The 17,878-nt window shown below is 42.2% G+C and overlaps 1 protein-coding gene and 11 non-coding genes across 15 annotated transcripts in view; all 12 read left to right on the top strand.

Moving 5' to 3' along the window:
• LOC121882450 (hormonally up-regulated neu tumor-associated kinase homolog A) overlaps positions 1-17,878 on the top strand; it is a 122,617-nt gene that overhangs the window by 46,093 nt on the left and 58,646 nt on the right. The window lies entirely within an intron of this gene.
• On the top strand, positions 156-244 carry trnay-gua. Its single transcript is given in 2 exon segments — positions 156-192; positions 209-244. It is a non-coding gene; the product is annotated as a tRNA-Tyr (tRNA).
• trnay-gua lies at positions 586-674 on the top strand. Its single transcript is given in 2 exon segments — positions 586-622; positions 639-674. It is a non-coding gene; the product is annotated as a tRNA-Tyr (tRNA).
• trnay-gua lies at positions 1,016-1,104 on the top strand. Its single transcript is given in 2 exon segments — positions 1,016-1,052; positions 1,069-1,104. It is a non-coding gene; the product is annotated as a tRNA-Tyr (tRNA).
• On the top strand, positions 1,446-1,534 carry trnay-gua. Its single transcript is given in 2 exon segments — positions 1,446-1,482; positions 1,499-1,534. It is a non-coding gene; the product is annotated as a tRNA-Tyr (tRNA).
• trnay-gua lies at positions 1,876-1,964 on the top strand. The gene is given in 2 exon segments: positions 1,876-1,912; positions 1,929-1,964. It is a non-coding gene; the product is annotated as a tRNA-Tyr (tRNA).
• trnay-gua lies at positions 2,306-2,394 on the top strand. The gene is given in 2 exon segments: positions 2,306-2,342; positions 2,359-2,394. It is a non-coding gene; the product is annotated as a tRNA-Tyr (tRNA).
• trnay-gua lies at positions 2,736-2,824 on the top strand. Its single transcript is given in 2 exon segments — positions 2,736-2,772; positions 2,789-2,824. It is a non-coding gene; the product is annotated as a tRNA-Tyr (tRNA).
• On the top strand, positions 3,166-3,254 carry trnay-gua. The gene is given in 2 exon segments: positions 3,166-3,202; positions 3,219-3,254. It is a non-coding gene; the product is annotated as a tRNA-Tyr (tRNA).
• On the top strand, positions 3,596-3,684 carry trnay-gua. Its single transcript is given in 2 exon segments — positions 3,596-3,632; positions 3,649-3,684. It is a non-coding gene; the product is annotated as a tRNA-Tyr (tRNA).
• On the top strand, positions 4,026-4,114 carry trnay-gua. The gene is given in 2 exon segments: positions 4,026-4,062; positions 4,079-4,114. It is a non-coding gene; the product is annotated as a tRNA-Tyr (tRNA).
• trnay-gua lies at positions 5,294-5,382 on the top strand. The gene is given in 2 exon segments: positions 5,294-5,330; positions 5,347-5,382. It is a non-coding gene; the product is annotated as a tRNA-Tyr (tRNA).

Raw genomic sequence — 17,878 nt, 5'->3', positions numbered from 1 at the left:
CGTGAGTGAGTGACAAATTGTAAGGGATTTTGTGGAAAAGGCCCAAAAACCTCTTTTTAGCTCCCTCCTGCTATCTATGATCACCGATAATTGTTTTTAATACAGTCAAACTCAGAATTCAGATTTTCTCATTTTCTGACACAACTCTCTATACCCCTTCGATAGCTCAGTTGGTAGAGCGGAGGACTGTAGAGGAATAACAATAGACATCCTTAGGTCGCTGGTTCAAATCCGGCTCGAAGGAGTCATCGTTTTAGGGCAACTGTGGCTCACAAGTTAGACACTATCACCAAGCAATCACGCGGTTGGCGGTTCGATTCCCGCCTCCTCCTGTCGACATTCCAAAATGCCCCTCACCAAAGAGACTGAACCCCAAATTGCTCCGCATGGTTAGGCCAGTAACTGCCATGGCAGCTCAATGCCATCAATACGTGAGTGAGTGACAAATTGTAAGGGATTTTGTGGAAAAGGCCCAAAAACCTCTTTTTAGCTCCCTCCTGCTATCTATGATCAGCGATAATTGTTTTTAACACAGTCAAACTCAGAATTCAGATTTTCTCATTTTCTGACACGACTCTCTATACCCCTTCGATAGCTCAGTTGGTAGAGCGGAGGACTGTAGAGGAATAACAATAGACATCCTTAGGTCGCTGGTTGAAATCCGGCTCGAAGGAGGCATGGTTTTGGGGCAACTGTGGCTCACAAGTTAGACACTATCACCAAGCAATCACGCGGTTGGCGGTTCGATTCCCGCCTCCTCCTGTCGACATTCCAAAATGCCCCTCACCAAAGAGACTGAACCCCAAATTGCTCCGCATGGTTAGGCCAGTAACTGCCATGGCAGCTCAATGCCATCAATACGTGAGTGAGTGACAAATGGTAAGGGATTTTGTGGAAAAGGCCCAAAAACCTCTTTTTAGCTCCCTCCTGCTATCTATGATCAGCGATAATTGTTTTTAACACAGTCAAACTCAGAATTCAGATTTTCTCATTTTCTGACACGACTCTCTATACCCCTTCGATAGCTCAGTTGGTAGAGCGGAGGACTGTAGAGGAATAACAATAGACATCCTTAGGTCGCTGGTTCAAATCCAGCTCGAAGGAGGCATGGTTTTGGGGCAACTGTGGCTCACAAGTTAGACACTATCACCAAGCAATCACGCGGTTGGCGGTTCAATTCCCGCCTCCTCCTGTCGACATTCCAAAATGCCCCTCACCAAAGAGACTGAACCCCAAATTGCTCCGCATGGTTAGGCCAGTAACTGCCATGGCAGCTCAATGCCATCAATACGTGAGTGAGTGACAAATTGTAAGGGATTTTGTGGAAAAGGCCCAAAAACCTCTTTTTAGCTCCCTCCTGCTATCTATGATCAGCGATAATTGTTTTTAACACAGTCAAACTCAGAATTCAGATTTTCTCATTTTCTGACACAACTCTCTATACCCCTTCGATAGCTCAGTTGGTAGAGCGAAGGACTGTAGAGGAATAACAATAGACATCCTTAGGTCGCTGGTTCAAATCCGGCTCGAAGGAGGCATGGTTTTGGGGCAACTGTGGCTCACAAGTTAGACACTATCACCAAGCAATCACGCGGTTGGCGGTTCGATTCCCGCCTCCTCCTGTCGACATTCCAAAATGCCCCTCACCAAAGAGACTGAACCCCAAATTGCTCCGCATGGTTAGGCCAGTAACTGCCATGGCAGCTCAATGCCATCAATACGTGAGTGAGTGACAAATTGTAAGGGGTTTTGTGGAAAAGGCCCAAAAACCTCTTTTTAGCTCCCTCCTGCTATCTATGATCAGCGATAATTGTTTTTAACACAGTCAAACTCAGAATTCAGATTTTCTCATTTTCTGACACGACTCTCTATACCCCTTCGATAGCTCAGTTGGTAGAGCGGAGGACTGTAGAGGAATAACAATAGACATCCTTAGGTCGCTGGTTCAAATCCGGCTCGAAGGAGGCATGGTTTTGGGGCAACTGTGGCTCACAAGTTAGACACTATCACCAAGCAATCACGCGGTTGGCGGTTCGATTCCCGCCTCCTCCTGTCGACATTCCAAAATGCCCCTCACCAAAGAGACTGAACCCCAAATTGCTCCGCATGGTTAGGCCAGTAACTGCCATGGCAGCTCAATGCCATCAATACGTGAGTGAGTGACAAATTGTAAGGGATTTTGTGGAAAAGGCCCAAAAACCTCTTTTTAGCTCCCTCCTGCTATATATGATCAGCGATAATTGTTTTTAAAACAGTCAAACTCAGAATTCAGATTTTCTCATTTTCTGACACGACTCTCTATACCCCTTCGATAGCTCAGTTGGTAGAGCGGAGGACTGTAGAGGAATAACAATAGACATCCTTAGGTCGCTGGTTCAAATCCGGCTCGAAGGAGTCATCGTTTTAGGGCAACTGTGGCTCACAAGTTAGACACTATCACCAAGCAATCACGCGGTTGGCGGTTCGATTCCCGCCTCCTCCTGTCGACATTCCAAAATGCCCCTCACCAAAGAGACTGAACCCCAAATTGCTCCGCATGGTTAGGCCAGTAACTGCCATGGCAGCTCAATGCCATCAATACGTGAGTGAGTGACAAATTGTAAGGGATTTTGTGGAAAAGGCCCAAAAACCTCTTTTTAGCTCCCTCCTGCTATCTATGATCAGCGATAATTGTTTTTAACACAGTCAAACTCAGAATTCAGATTTTCTCATTTTCTGACACAACTCTCTATACCCCTTCGATAGCTCAGTTGGTAGAGCGGAGGACTGTAGAGGAATAACAATAGACATCCTTAGGTCGCTGGTTCAAATCCGGCTCGAAGGAGGCATGGTTTTGGGGCAACTGTGGCTCACAAGTTAGACACTATCACCAAGCAATCACGCGGTTGGCGGTTCGATTCCCGCCTCCTCCTGTCGACATTCCAAAATGCCCCTCACCAAAGAGACTGAACCCCAAATTGCTCCGCATGGTTAGGCCAGTAACTGCCATGGCAGCTCAATGCCATCAATACGTGAGTGAGTGACAAATTGTAAGGGATTTTGTGGAAAAGGCCCAAAAACCTCTTTTTAGCTCCCTCCTGCTATATATGATCAGCGATAATTGTTTTTAAAACAGTCAAACTCAGAATTCAGATTTTCTCATTTTCTGACACGACTCTCTATACCCCTTCGATAGCTCAGTTGGTAGAGCGGAGGACTGTAGAGGAATAACAATAGACATCCTTAGGTCGCTGGTTCAAATCCGGCTCGAAGGAGTCATCGTTTTAGGGCAACTGTGGCTCACAAGTTAGACACTATCACCAAGCAATCACGCGGTTGGCGGTTCGATTCCCGCCTCCTCCTGTCGACATTCCAAAATGCCCCTCACCAAAGAGACTGAACCCCAAATTGCTCCGCATGGTTAGGCCAGTAACTGCCATGGCAGCTCAATGCCATCAATACGTGAGTGAGTGACAAATTGTAAGGGATTTTGTGGAAAAGGCCCAAAAACCTCTTTTTAGCTCCCTCCTGCTATCTATGATCAGCGATAATTGTTTTTAACACAGTCAAACTCAGAATTCAGATTTTCTCATTTTCTGACACAACTCTCTATACCCCTTCGATAGCTCAGTTGGTAGAGCGGAGGACTGTAGAGGAATAACAATAGACATCCTTAGGTCGCTGGTTCAAATCCGGCTCGAAGGAGGCATGGTTTTGGGGCAACTGTGGCTCACAAGTTAGACACTATCACCAAGCAATCACGCGGTTTGCGGTTCGATTCCCGCCTCCTCCTGTCGACATTCCAAAATGCCCCTCACCAAAGAGACTGAACCCCAAATTGCTCCGCATGGTTAGGCCAGTAACTGCCATGGCAGCTCAATGCCATCAATACGTGAGTGAGTGACAAATTGTAAGGGATTTTGTGGAAAAGGCCCAAAAACCTCTTTTTAGCTCCCTCCTGCTATATATGATCAGCGATAATTGTTTTTAAAACAGTCAAACTCAGAATTCAGATTTTCTCATTTTCTGACACGACTCTCTATACCCCTTCGATAGCTCAGTTGGTAGAGCGGAGGACTGTAGAGGAATAACAATAGACATCCTTAGGTCGCTGGTTCAAATCCGGCTCGAAGGAGTCATCGTTTTAGGGCAACTGTGGCTCACAAGTTAGACACTATCACCAAGCAATCACGCGGTTGGCGGTTCGATTCCCGCCTCCTCCTGTCGACATTCCAAAATGCCCCTCACCAAAGAGACTGAACCCCAAATTGCTCCGCATGGTTAGGCCAGTAACTGCCATGGCAGCTCAATGCCATCAATACGTGAGTGAGTGACAAATTGTAAGGGATTTTGTGGAAAAGGCCCAAAAATCTCTTTTTAGCTCCCTCCTGCTATCTATGATCAGCGATAATTGTTTTTAACACAGTCAAACTCAGAATTCAGATTTTCTCATTTTCTGACACGACTCTCTATACCCCTTCGATAGCTCAGTTGGTAGAGCGGAGGACTGTAGAGGAATAACAATAGACATCCTTAGGTCGCTGGCTCGAAGGAGGCATGGTTTTCGGGCAACTGTGGCTCACAAGTTAGACACTATCACCAAGCAATCACGCGGTTGGCGGTTCGATTCCCGCCTCCTCCTGTCGACATTCCAAAATGCCCCTCACCAAAGAGACTGAACCCCAAATTGCTCCGCATGGTTAGGCCAGTAACTGCCATGGCAGCTCAATGCCATCAATACGTGAGTGAGTGACAAATTGTAAGGGATTTTGTGGAAAAGGCCCAAAAACCTCTTTTTAGCTCCCTCCTGCTATCTATGATCAGCGATAATTGTTTTTAACACAGTCAAACTCAGAATTCAGATTTTCTCATTTTCTGACACGACTCTCTATACCCCTTCGATAGCTCAGTTGGTAGAGCGGAGGACTGTAGAGGAATAACAATAGACATCCTTAGGTCGCTGGCTCGAAGGAGGCATGGTTTTCGGGCAACTGTGGCTCACAAGTTAGACACTATCACCAAGCAATCACGCGGTTGGCGGTTCGATTCCCGCCTCCTCCTGTCGACATTCCAAAATGCCCCTCACCAAAGAGACTGAACCCCAAATTGCTCCGCATGGTTAGGCCAGTAACTGCCATGGCAGCTCAATGCCATCAATACGTGAGTGAGTGACAAATTGTAAGGGATTTTGTGGGAAAGGCCCAAAAACCTCTTTTTAGCTCCCTCCTGCTATCTATGATCAGCGATAATTGTTTTTAACACAGTCAAACTCAGAATTCAGATTTTCTCATTTTCTGACACGACTCTCTATACCCCTTCGATAGCTCAGTTGGTAGAGCGGAGGACTGTAGAGGAATAACAATAGACATCCTTAGGTCGCTGGTTCAAATCCGGCTCGAAGGAGGCATGGTTTTGGGGCAACTGTGGCTCACAAGTTAGACACTATCACCAAGCAATCACGCGGTTGGCGGTTCGATTCCCGCCTCCTCCTGTCGACATTCCAAAATGCCCCTCACCAAAGAGACTGAACCCCAAATTGCTCCGCATGGTTAGGCCAGTAACTGCCATGGCAGCTCAATGCCATCAATACGTGAGTGAGTGACAAATTGTAAGGGATTTTGTGGAAAAGGCCCAAAAACCTCTTTTTAGCTCCCTCCTGCTATCTATGATCACCGATAATTGTTTTTAACACAGTCAAACTCAGAATTCAGATTTTCTCATTTTCTGACACGACTCTCTATACCCCTTCGATAGCTCAGTTGGTAGAGCGGAGGGCTGTCAAGGGATAACAATAGACATCCTTAGGTCGCCCGTTCAAATCTGGCTTGACGGCAGTATGGTTTTGGGGCAACTGTGGCTCACAAGTTAGACCCTATCACCAAGCAATCACCCGGTTGGCTGTTCGATTTCTGCCTCCTCCCGTCAACATTCTAAAGTGCCCCTCATCCTCGTCTTACAAGTTCTTCTCTACATTTTACACGCTGTACTGTCTCTGTTTTAAGGATGTATAAATAAATAGAGGCTTGTCTGTACACCAGGTAATGCATTTGATAAAGCTAGTGCCCTGTATGGTAGCTCACAGCAGCCAGTGTGTGCTCTGCAATGCTATATTGAGACATTGATTAAATTGCTGTTATTGACCATCTGACCACACCTGTATTGTATGAGCGACAATATTGACATTTAAAATAACAGAGTGGGTTAGATTTAACTTTAATGCCTCAAAGCCCCCGACAAGACTTTCGATATCATTTTCAAAAAATGTCCATATTAAGGTGAGAAAAATGCCAAAATGCAGACAAAAATATGCTTTTACAAATAAAGTTGGCTTAGCGTGGATATACTTGTAAGATTCTTTACCCCCAGTTGAACAGATAAAATTTCCATGTCTTATTGTGCTCGCAGCATTTATGTTAAAATGTAAAATAAATGCTTTGTCATTATGGCTACATAAAAAATAACAGGATCAATGAAAAAGAAAACCTATAGTTTGTCTTGTAGACATCTCCATTACTCCTGATATTCTTCTTGTGTCCAGGCCTCCTGTTGAGAATCCTGTAGTAATAAACATGACACAGAGATAATCACACTCCTCACACACATATATACACACATACACCTGTGCGTAAGTCAGTATTCAAAAAACAAATATAAACCTGCTTTTTCCAAGATGTGGAAGCTTTTGTATCTTTGTCTATCTCTTCCTCTCTTCTCCTGTTTCAGTGCGTGTCAGTGTCTTGTGTATGCTAGTCTATTTATGTGAACATGTGACAATCCTGGTTCTGAGGCATTGCACTGCGAGACCCTGATTTCCATATTGTGTTACATCCGTGTTACAAGGGCAAGAATGACTATAGCTCACTCTGGTGCAACACATTTAATTTCTGTTGGAAATATGAAAATACAGTTAAGGTCAGAAGCGCTCTCTGTCTTGTGCATACTTGAACTAATTCATCACATACTGACGACTTCTTAGACTCTACTTGTTTGTATCCTTTCTACTTGTTGCCTTATTCCTTTACACCAATCAAATATAACTAATAATAATAAACATTTAAAGGCCGTTGACAAATCATACAAAATGCCATAAACACACATTACTATGTATAATAATCTGAATCATTTTATCATAGGTTTTCCCTCCTGGATATCCTAGGTAAGTGCTCAGTCAAATTTCTTTCTTTCACACGGATTACAGGTAAGTGACAGGTAATTAATCATTTAGCTGTAGAGTTACTCTCCTTTCAGGTATAGACAGGTAAGCAACGGACAACTATACTTTACATGAAAACACTAGGTAAGCAATAGGTAAATATTTAACATTGCTCTAGTATGTGTAACAGTATGAACTTGTCTTGTCTTAGTACCACTTTTGAACCTCTATGAGTCATGCTTACATGAACTAAAATTATCTAACAGTATTTTATCTCAAAAGCATCAGTCACTGTAATACTCTTCCCAGTGTACTTGCAGAAATGACAAAAAAAGCATCAAAAGTGAAAACTGTGTGAATTCTAATTTTGAAAATGTCATACCTTGAAACGCATTTTTGACCCAATTACTTTGAAGGGATAGCACAGGAATAACATAGGCTGTAACATTAGCATGCTAGCAACGATTAGCATTAGCATATCAATCCATGTCACATTAGCTCTCCAGCCCGCGTGACAAATGCTCACTGCTAAATTACGTTGCTATAAACATTCCCTCAATTTAGCCGTGCTTCACACGGTTTATTACCAAACATAAATCTCTAAAACATACTCTCTGTCAATTCATTTAGCTGACTTTAGTCACACAGCAAAGTACCAGACTGTCTTATAGTTTAGCTAGCGGCATTACTTTGATCAGCACCTGCTATTTTAACCACAGGAAAAGCGCGGCAAAACTCCCTTCTGGCTGTGCTCAAATTCAATGTTTCTGCATGTTACAGGTAAGAACTAAGGCTTTACTCAGGTGTATTAATATTTCTATTACCTGGGTTCTGTTTACAGTCAGTTAACCTGTTGGAAATATAAAAATACAGTTGAGGTCAGAAGCACTCTCTGTTTCATGAATACTTGAACTCATTAATCACGTACTGATGACTTTTTCTACTCTACTGGCGTAAGCTACTGATGCCCCAGTATAATGCATAGAGCGCCCTCTGCTGACAATGCAGTGCTTAGCTGTAATAAAATTACCACACATTCCAACCAACGGATGGTAGGCTTTGGGCATCACCAGCTGTTCTTGGGTAGAGGTTCTGCAGCACAGGACACCATCTTCATCTACCTGGATCTTTAGCCATTGTTTCAGTAGTGTGGCTACAGAGAAGACTTTGGATAGGATTTCATCCTTCTCCTGAGCCTTGCAAATTTGCACTGGAGTGAGAGGTTGGCTGGTCCCACAGTCTTTCACTAGGCCCAAGGGGCTGGTGTGGACCACTCCAACGGCGTGACATGGGTCTCTCCTTTCCACTGTCACGGTCTTCATGGATACTCTGATTTCCTCTTGACTGTCCTCAGCAGTACACTTGATCATGTAGTCCAAGACAGCCCATCAGCATCTGAGTTTTTCCCAGGACGATAGCATATGGTGAAATTATAGTCGGTAAACTCCGTCACCCATCTGTGCCCCATGGCATTGTGTTTTGCACAATGCCATGGGGCACAGATGGGGCACATGTAGTGAGCACATATGTCAGTGGGTTGTTATGTGTTTACACAACAAATGATGAAGCATGGTACAAATAATCACAGAAACATTCACAGATGGCTCACTTTAACACTAAAAACTCCAGCTTGCTGGAGTAAAGATGGTACCTCTTTTCAGGAGCTCACTGTTATCCATCTCACTGAAGGTTGAGGAAGGTTTGGCTCTTTATTAAGGAGGGGGTTTAGGGTGATGATACCTCTTTCGCCTGCTGGCTGGCTCACCAAAATATGTTATACGGACAAGAATGATGCTTAGCTCACAATGGTGCAACACATTTAATTTCTGTTAGAAATATGAAAATAAAGTTGAGGTCAGAAGGGCTCTCTGTCTCGTGCATACTTGAACTCACTCATCACGTACTGATCACTTCTACTGGCGTTAGCTGCCGATGCCCCAGTATAATGCATAGAGTGCCCTCTGCTGACAATGCTGTGCTTAGCAGGAATAAAATAACCGCACATCCCAGTAAAATCTAATAACAGAATAATACAGGTAAGGGACAAAGTAATTATATTATGTTTTTGAGACCTCAGCTTTCACTGAATTCAAAAGTTATGGTGGGGGGGGCTAATATTTTTCTTTTCAAACACTCACTCCCATGTCTACTTTTCATCGCCTTCAGATACACCCCAACTACAAAATAGAAAAGGCACTTTTTTTAGTTATGATCTTTATTATTATTTAGTTAGCAGCTGATTGCCTTTGTCAGAAATCTGTCCTATGGGCTCCAGCTGAAAAGAGTAACAGTTTACTTTTGAATTACAACTTGTTTATGTGAAGATGTGGATGACTTTACTGAAACACAATTGATTTAATAAAGTCAAGTCTTAATTATAAACAGGATTAATATTACAAATCTCCTTCATTTCAGTAATCAGATTTATATTAATACACCTGCTGTGTTGAGCCCGGCTTAAATACCTTTTTTAATGTGGACAATTTTACTTGTCATAACAGTAATAGCACAGGTGTAACTAATAACATGAATGTTTGCTCCGTTCAGTTAAGCCCTGACAGTGAGCCAGCATGAGCAATAGCAGCACCCTGGCATATTACACCTAAATGCACTGCATCCATAATTAATGTTATTAACTACACCTGTGCTGGACAAGTCAGAATGAACAATATGAGAAAAAGTCTGTGTTGTAAGTGCTGTCTTACTGTATGTAGTGGTTCTCACAACAGCTACATGAAAGCAGTGAGTATAGACAGAGAAATAAACCAGTGTATACTTCATAAACTTTGCTTTTGCAGGAACTTGGTTATTGGTCTGCTAGTTATGATGTCCTTCACTGATGCATAGAGTAGAATTGCTAAGATGTGGTAGGTGTGGCCTATGAGTGGCACGCTGGCCAGTGCACATGTTAATTATAAATGCTCACAACAGTGTAAACACTATCATAAATTATAGTTGTGATGAATGATGTACTGTATATCAAATCAAGGTTTTTTTAATCAAATCAGTCATTACTTTATCAAATCAAGTTATACATGACACATTGACACGACACATTAATTATACTTTCATTAAGTGTATCCATTTTGTAAGATCTACCGCTCATACTATTTGTTCATAATGTAATTTTAAATCCTGTCTTTGACTATTGACACATCAACAACCCTCACATCAAATAGAATCTCAAGCCAAAAGAAAACTAGAAGAGGCATAGAAACCAAAGTGAAGTCAGCCTTCGAAGATAGATCGTAAATGTTTGGAAACACACCCTCTGAAGTATTTATGTTATAAATAATAGGGGCAATAAAGAGGTAATGATGTGATTTAAGGTATGACGAATTGCAGAATGAACTGTACCAAATGGAAGGTTGTGATTAAAAACTGTATATGGCCAATTTTCTTTAGGCAGAGGCCAAGTTGTGATTAAACAACGGCTGTTTTGAATTTTAATACTGAAATACTTACTTCATGATTTTATCTAAATTCATTTCTGGAAACCGGTGTTGTTTCTAACATGAAGCAGAAGCTCTATAAAGGTTATATTTTATTTAGAGTAAAACTAGCTAACCTTGTTTTGAAAAGCCCTATAATTTTTTACGATCATGAATAATATTATCGGTTCATATGCAATTCATTAAATATAAACAGAAACTGAATCGCCAACACAATCTGCATTGTGATTGGTTGCAGCAAGGCCTGAGTGTGGTTGGCTGAGAGCCAGTGTGATTGACAGCCCTACCTGGGTGGTAGGAGGCAGTGACAGCTTTGTCGCTGTGGAAACAAACACAGCAAGCCGGCCAGCCAATCAGAGTTCAGCGAGCGCCTCAGGGATTCATCTAACACATGCTGAAGATTTCCTCAAGACCAAAACACACATAAACCCACACACATATTCTTCTATGTGCTGTGCTGCTTTTTTGGATATATGAGTGTATATGTGCTAAAGTTTATTTGTGTGCATATCAGTGTGTGTGTACGTCTGTTCATGTGTGTTGAGTTAATGTGTGTGTTCTCCCCGTGTGGTGTGGTCTTCTGTCGACACCGTCTCTGGGTCGTTGACGTAGTTGTCATGGGAGAGTGCTCCCTGGGCCTGTGCACACACATATACACTCACACACATGAACACGCACACACCGGGGGACAGGGGTCAGCTTGCATTAAAAGACCAAATAAACGAAGCTTTCCACACCACCAACCCACCGCAGACAAGACAAGCAGACAGAGAACGAGAAAGAGACAGGAGAAAATGTGTGTGTTTGTGGAGGTGGAAGAGCTGTAGAAGGAAATATCTTTCATTTCTTGGAGAAACAGGTTGATGCAGTGTGTAAGCAGACTGTTCCTCACCTGGAGGAGTTGAGGTCAATTTCACCTGCATTGCTGAAGGGCCCTTGAGCCAGGCATTATATCCTAACCAGTGTCATTCTGTAGTTTACGTGACCTTTGACCTTGCTGCAAGGACAGTAGTTCACCGCAGAGAAGCATTATGTGTAAATGAACATTAGTACAACGTGTCTGTCATTTAGTTGAAGCATATTGTCTCTATATATAAAAAAATCATATATTGGAGTGTCTAAGCCTGTCTTTCCTTTGGCTGCGCTGTGCTGCTGTTCCCTCAGTCTGCCTGTACGATCACTCTCTGTACAAGGCATGACCCTAAAGCTGTATATATGTTTTAGAGCCTTTGTTTGCATGCATGCATCTGTGTGCATGTATGTGCCAGTGTGTTGATCAAGTGGTCTCTCCCTCTGTGTGTTTTGTGGAGCAAGGAGAATCAGAAAACAGAAGACATATATAATTTGTACAGTATCTCATATTTAAATGTTTTATTCTGAGTTTGTTGTCTTACTTGTTCCTTACACTACAACCTTTCTCCTTTACTTCTTTTTCCATGTCAGCCATCTTCCTCTCCCCCTGTCACTTTTCCTGTCACTCTCTTTCTCCTTTTTTCTCTGTGTATTTATCTTTCTTTCCGCTTTCATTTTGCTTGCTTTATCACATCTCCTTTCAGCTCCTCTGTCTTTATTCCTTTTTCTGTTTATTTCATTCTTTCTCCCTCTTCTTCTCTGTTTATGTGTCCTTCCCCCATGTCTGTCCTTTTTTCTCTGTCCTTCTTGCTCTCTTGTCTCTTTCTCTCCCTCTCTGGCCATCATAAATCACTCTCTTGTTGGCTGTTGAAGTGTGAGGAATGGCAGATCTGATGGTTTCTCACAGCTGTTGCAGGCTTTCCCAGGTTCACCTCACCGCACTGCCCTCTGTGGTCCTGGCTTTCAGACCTGCAGGCAAAATATACAAAACATGAATAGGTTTTTAAATATTTGAACTGCTTTGATGTGTGCTTGATTTATCTTGCTGAATAGTCCAACAATTGAACATATCTTGTGCAAAAATAAGATAAATCAGGCGCTGCTTTTTAAGCAAACAAGTCAAACTATTGCTTCATTTGGCTCTACTGGGTTTATGAAACATTTTATAATTCTAAATTAAAGGTAGTCTTAATTTCTCCTCATTACAGTATTGAACCCTAACTCATTGCCAGTACAGTGAGATTAGCAAAAGTCCAATTAAGTTACACAAAATTTTATCACTCCCAATGATTACTCTATTTACAAATGTAAAGTATTTTAACTCAATGGTTCAGACAGAACAGTGGGAACGCAACATTGTGGTTTTAAACATTGGTTCAGTTTCATAAAGGTGGTTAAAATGAGGTTGTGCAAATATCTGCCCTAATAACATTTCTCAAACTCTTTTGATGTATCAACGGGTTATGGTTTCCTTGTGCCACGCTTTGATTTAATAGTCTTCACATTTAAAGGAATAATTTGACAATTTTGGAAATAGCTTTCTTGCTGAGAGATAGATCGATACCACTCTTATGTTTGTACTGTAAATATGAAGCTACAGCCAGCATATGAAGCAATGGTTAGCTTAGCTTAGAACAAAGACTAGAAACAGTTAGCCTGGCTCCTCTAAAGCTCACTAATTAACATGTTACATCTCATTTCTTTAACAAAAACAAAATTGAGACGTAAAAACAAGAAGCTGTGGTGTGTCAAATCATGTCAAATCCTCTCATGTCAGTTTCCAGGATTTCTTTCCTTGTGGAATTGCACTCTACATGCACAGTGCAAACAAATAAATCCCATATCAGTCTTGCAAAAGCACCTTGAAATTTGTTAGCTATGTTGATTCATGCCGAATGCTTACAGGTTGAAAATGCAGCAAAATGCATTACCTACTCACACAATAGACAACAGATCAACAGTAGCAGAATATGAATTATATGAGAGAATCAGTTACCTTTTATGTTCTGTAACGTCTTTTGCGCCATCAGACTGTCTAAAATTGGCAGCTGATTTTTTAATCAAATCCAAGACATTAAGAAATAAAATTCTTTGGGGGCCTTTGCAAATCTTCAGTGGAGTTACTAAAGTGAGATTGAGTATCTTTAATAAGGATAAGAAAAATACTCCATTGGTCATATAATATGTAAACATGAGTTAACATGGAATTGTTACCTATGGGAGATGTAAGTGTGAATGCCAAAAACTACAACCTTATACAGACATTTGAAGCCAGCAATGTTCCTGCATGTGTGGAAAGGGCTGCAGGTGTGCAGAGTCTATGAATATTCCTACATACACATCACTGCATTTATCCTCATTCTGTTCTGTCTCGTTATTTTATCTATGAGCTCTTTCCTTCTTGCATTATTTCCATAGTGGTATTATAATGTAGCCAGGTAAACATGGCCGGTGTAAATCTGTAAATATTTGCTTACTCAATCACTCTTGCACCTAGTTCCTGAGAGTATGACAGCTCTGTTGTGGTATGAAGACGCAGTGTCCTGTGTCAGCGCAGTCTCGCAGCACTTTGCCAAATATCCTATTGCCATTCCCCACCTCTCAGCAGACCTCCCACCCCCACTGACACACACACACACACACACACACACACCAGCCCATTCCTGAGTAGGACTCAGTATGGCCACACCACGTACACAGAGTACAGTGTGATCTAATGCCCGGCATGTGACCCATCCAACACCGCCGGTGATTTGTGTGTCTGTGTGTTAGTGTATTGAGGATAAGGACATGAATAAGAATTATGTGAATTGCTGTAATTCAATAATAAAGGAGGATCTGTGCTTCTGACTCCTTCAACGCATGATGAAGATTATTAAATGTAGTGGTGCATTATTAGTGATAAAACAAGACATTTAAATGTGCTGACAGTGTCTTATAAGACATGCAGAGTTTGCTGTAGTTAGACAACCTGTCGTCCAAATCTTCCAAACATTGGCAGACTGTGTGTGTGACAGAGAGAGACACAAAAAGACAGTATATGCTCTTACATGCCTCCCACCTCGGCCTGTTAAGCAGTTTTTCATGAAGCCGTATCCGTCACTCAAATAGTGCAACACAGACAGAAGAGAGAGGATCAGATCATTATTATCACCTACAGGGATAAACAACTCGCGGCCTTTCTCTTTCTCACTCCATCCTTCTTCCCTACTCCCTCCCTCCCCACTTTCACTCCCTCTGTGCTCCCTCACCCTGCCTCCTCCATCTCCCCTCCTCATATCTTTCCCTGCGACTCCCTCCTCTCGCTCCTCCCCCCTCTCCTCGCCCCCATTGAGTGAATAGTGATCATGTCTGGCGTTTCATCGGCTCTTTGCACTTCTCTCCTCTATTAAGATTGATGGGCTGCTTGGCTATAAATGAGCATGCTAAGACTTGGACAGGGCCACGGTCAGGCAAGGGCTACATCCACACAAACACACACACACACACACATACACACACACACGTGGACACTCACACGCACCTTCCCTATTAGCAGCAGAATGTGGGAGCTGGGGCCCAGCAAGGGGCACTATTTTTGTTACATGGAAGCATATACACTCACAGAAAATATACACACACAAACACACCCACACACATGCAAGCATGACCCTGTCAGTCACCTCCTGCTGTGTCTTCTGTAGATCAGTACCCAGCACACTGCTGACGAAGAGTTCTGATATCTCATGTGGGATCCTAGATAGCGTGATAGAAATGTTACACTAAAATAATTTTTATTTTAATGGAGGGGCTCAAGTTCTAATTTGAGAGCCGCAGTTGCCACGCCACTTCCGGTTTAGCTGTTGTTCCACTAGCTTCTGTAACTCACTTCAGTCTGTCATTGGGTTTTTTTTTTTCCTCATCTGTCTTTGTGGTTCCTTCCTTATCCATGATATCTACCCACGCTCTCTGTAAAAACAATAAACACACCATGTGTAGCTCCTGTCATAGTGTCATATAGGAGCTATTCCATTATTCAGGGTTATGTACAGTAAGTAGCAGCTCCAGTAATTGTTTTTTGATGATGTCATCATGGCAATCTGTCCCTCTGTTGCTCAGTTTATGGTCACACTCCAAATTCACAAATTAGAACTGAGCCGTACAAAAATAACGCTAAATAAATAACGCTGTTTGTGCTTTCTAGGTTGAGTTTTTTTTTCTTTCTTATCTTTGGTACCACTGCTTAGCAGGTGCTTAGGTCAAGTGTTAATTTAAGTTCCCAAAAAGTCCTCAGCCCTTAAAACTGTCGGCCTAAGGCAGCTGTGAATAACTGTCCTGCATTTGGTAAAGCGCTGGCCACAAGGCTCAAAAGGGACAGAGCCATGGAGCACATGGTTAACTAACTGATGGACATTTACAAGAGATTGAAGAGCCTCTCCTTTCATTTTGGCTTGACACTCAGTCTATCAGACCTTCTCAGTGTCTCACATAAGCACATAGTGTCACATACTAACTATGAAGTATACATGTGTATTCACATGAGTGGCTTTTTGTTTATCTGTATATCACGGGAAAACCAGAGAGAGAGAGTCAGTAGGGGTGCTCATGTCCTCTTTGTTGACATGGAAAGATTACAGAAAAATATTGTGTCGTAATTATTCCTCCTCATAGGTCAGAGTTCGCAGAATGTCTAATAGAGGGTACTGAGAAACACACACTGCGGAGCGGACTATAAATCAACTTAGCGGGGGGAGATTTGATGACAAAGATTTAACGGCTATAAAGGACATCCTGAGCCTCAGATTCTTGCAACTGTCATCAAATACCCGCTAGGCCATTAACAGGTCACGCAGGAGTATCTGAGCTGAGCCTGCAACATCCTCGGCATCTGACCCCTCCTCCTGTCACCAGCCGAAGCCCCCCAGAGCACAGGTGCACTTCCTGGAACGGCATCAGGGGCAGAGGAACCCCAGTACTCAGACCTCTCCTCTCTTTACCCCTCTGTAAATCTTTGGCTCCTTAAACTGAGAAACACTGCAACACACAAGCTTCATCTTGCACTAAAATCCAACTGACTCAAGTGTTGACACATATTTTGAGATCATTACGAAACTCCTGCTTGGAAAACCTTTGGGAGTCCTCTTGTCTTTAAGAAACCTGAGGCTTTTCTTTATATTTCAATATAAGTTTGTCTAAACCGCCATTTGTAATTCTAATATGCTACTCATCAGATAGAAGCTGACCTCTTTTTTTGCCTCTGACGATTGCAAGTTTCTTTGCCAAACCTTATTTTGTGCTCCAGGGAACTTTCTTGTCACTGCCCAACATGACCTCACCTGTGGACTCCCTGGTTTATATGCTCGGTCACGTACAGCAGGCCACAACTCCCCCTCTGAGCATGCTCAACCACGTGGTCACATATGTTAATGCACACTTCAATCACACAGGACACTAAAACCACATAACTGGCCTCTATGCAAATGCTAACTTCTGTGTTGAGAGCTCAGGGTAGCCAGTTCCCTGAGGGAAGAAAGGCAGCGGGTGTAGAGGAAAGATATGGTAAATAGGTTTATTTCACTTTTGCCAAGACTCACTGTTTGAGAATGCCACAGACCATCATACTGTACATGGGAAACATTTTAAGGCAATGCAGATGAACAGTTTCCCCAACTTAGTAGCATTATTTCATCTTCTTTCATTCCCTACTGCACACAATAAATTTAATCCACATTCATTTACCCTAATTTTTTAAAAGATGTTTCCAGCGAAAACAGTTTCCAATCTGTATTGCATTGTCTGCATTGGTTAGTCAACTCCACATGCCAAATGGTAACTGTTTGTATAAACACTGACTGGAAAGGTCAGAAGTAATTGTAGTTGCTTGTAATATTCAGCAACAAGTGGAAAAAGGAAGACTTAATGAGTGTATTTTAACAGTGCAAGTGAGCTATGCACTTGTGTGTGTGTGTGTGTGTGTGTGTGTGTGTGTGTGTGTGTGTGTGTGTGTGTGTGTGTGTGTGTGTGTATTGACACAGACAGCTTTAAAATAATACTCATTGAATGCTGAAGTTTGGTTGACCACTATCACTTTAACTGTTATCTTACAAGATTATTATCAATCAGCTCAAAGAACAATTATATTCAGAATATTCCCCTTTGCTTGCTCTCTATCGTTTATGTTTTACTTTTATAGTATATGTCTATATTAGTATGCCTGGGCTGGCATGAATACACACCCACACATGCAGACACACTAGAATAAAGACTGATATCACTCAGCTTTGATTTGATGCCCCGGAGCTGTGGGGATATTCAGTGTCGTGATGAGATGCTTTGGCAGCACTAGCAAGTGTGTATTTATGTGTATCTGATGTTAACAGTAAATCAAAGTAGTCTGCTTTAGATAATAATAGATATTACATGTAAAGATGATACATTAAACAGTCATTTGTATCACTGTGAA

This window comes from Thunnus maccoyii, chromosome 17 (genome assembly GCF_910596095.1).
Source record: "Thunnus maccoyii chromosome 17, fThuMac1.1, whole genome shotgun sequence".
NCBI classification, from domain to species: Eukaryota; Metazoa; Chordata; class Actinopteri; order Scombriformes; family Scombridae; genus Thunnus; species Thunnus maccoyii.
Note: the sequence above shows the minus strand (reverse complement) of the source record. Positions and strands in the feature narration are given on the sequence as shown.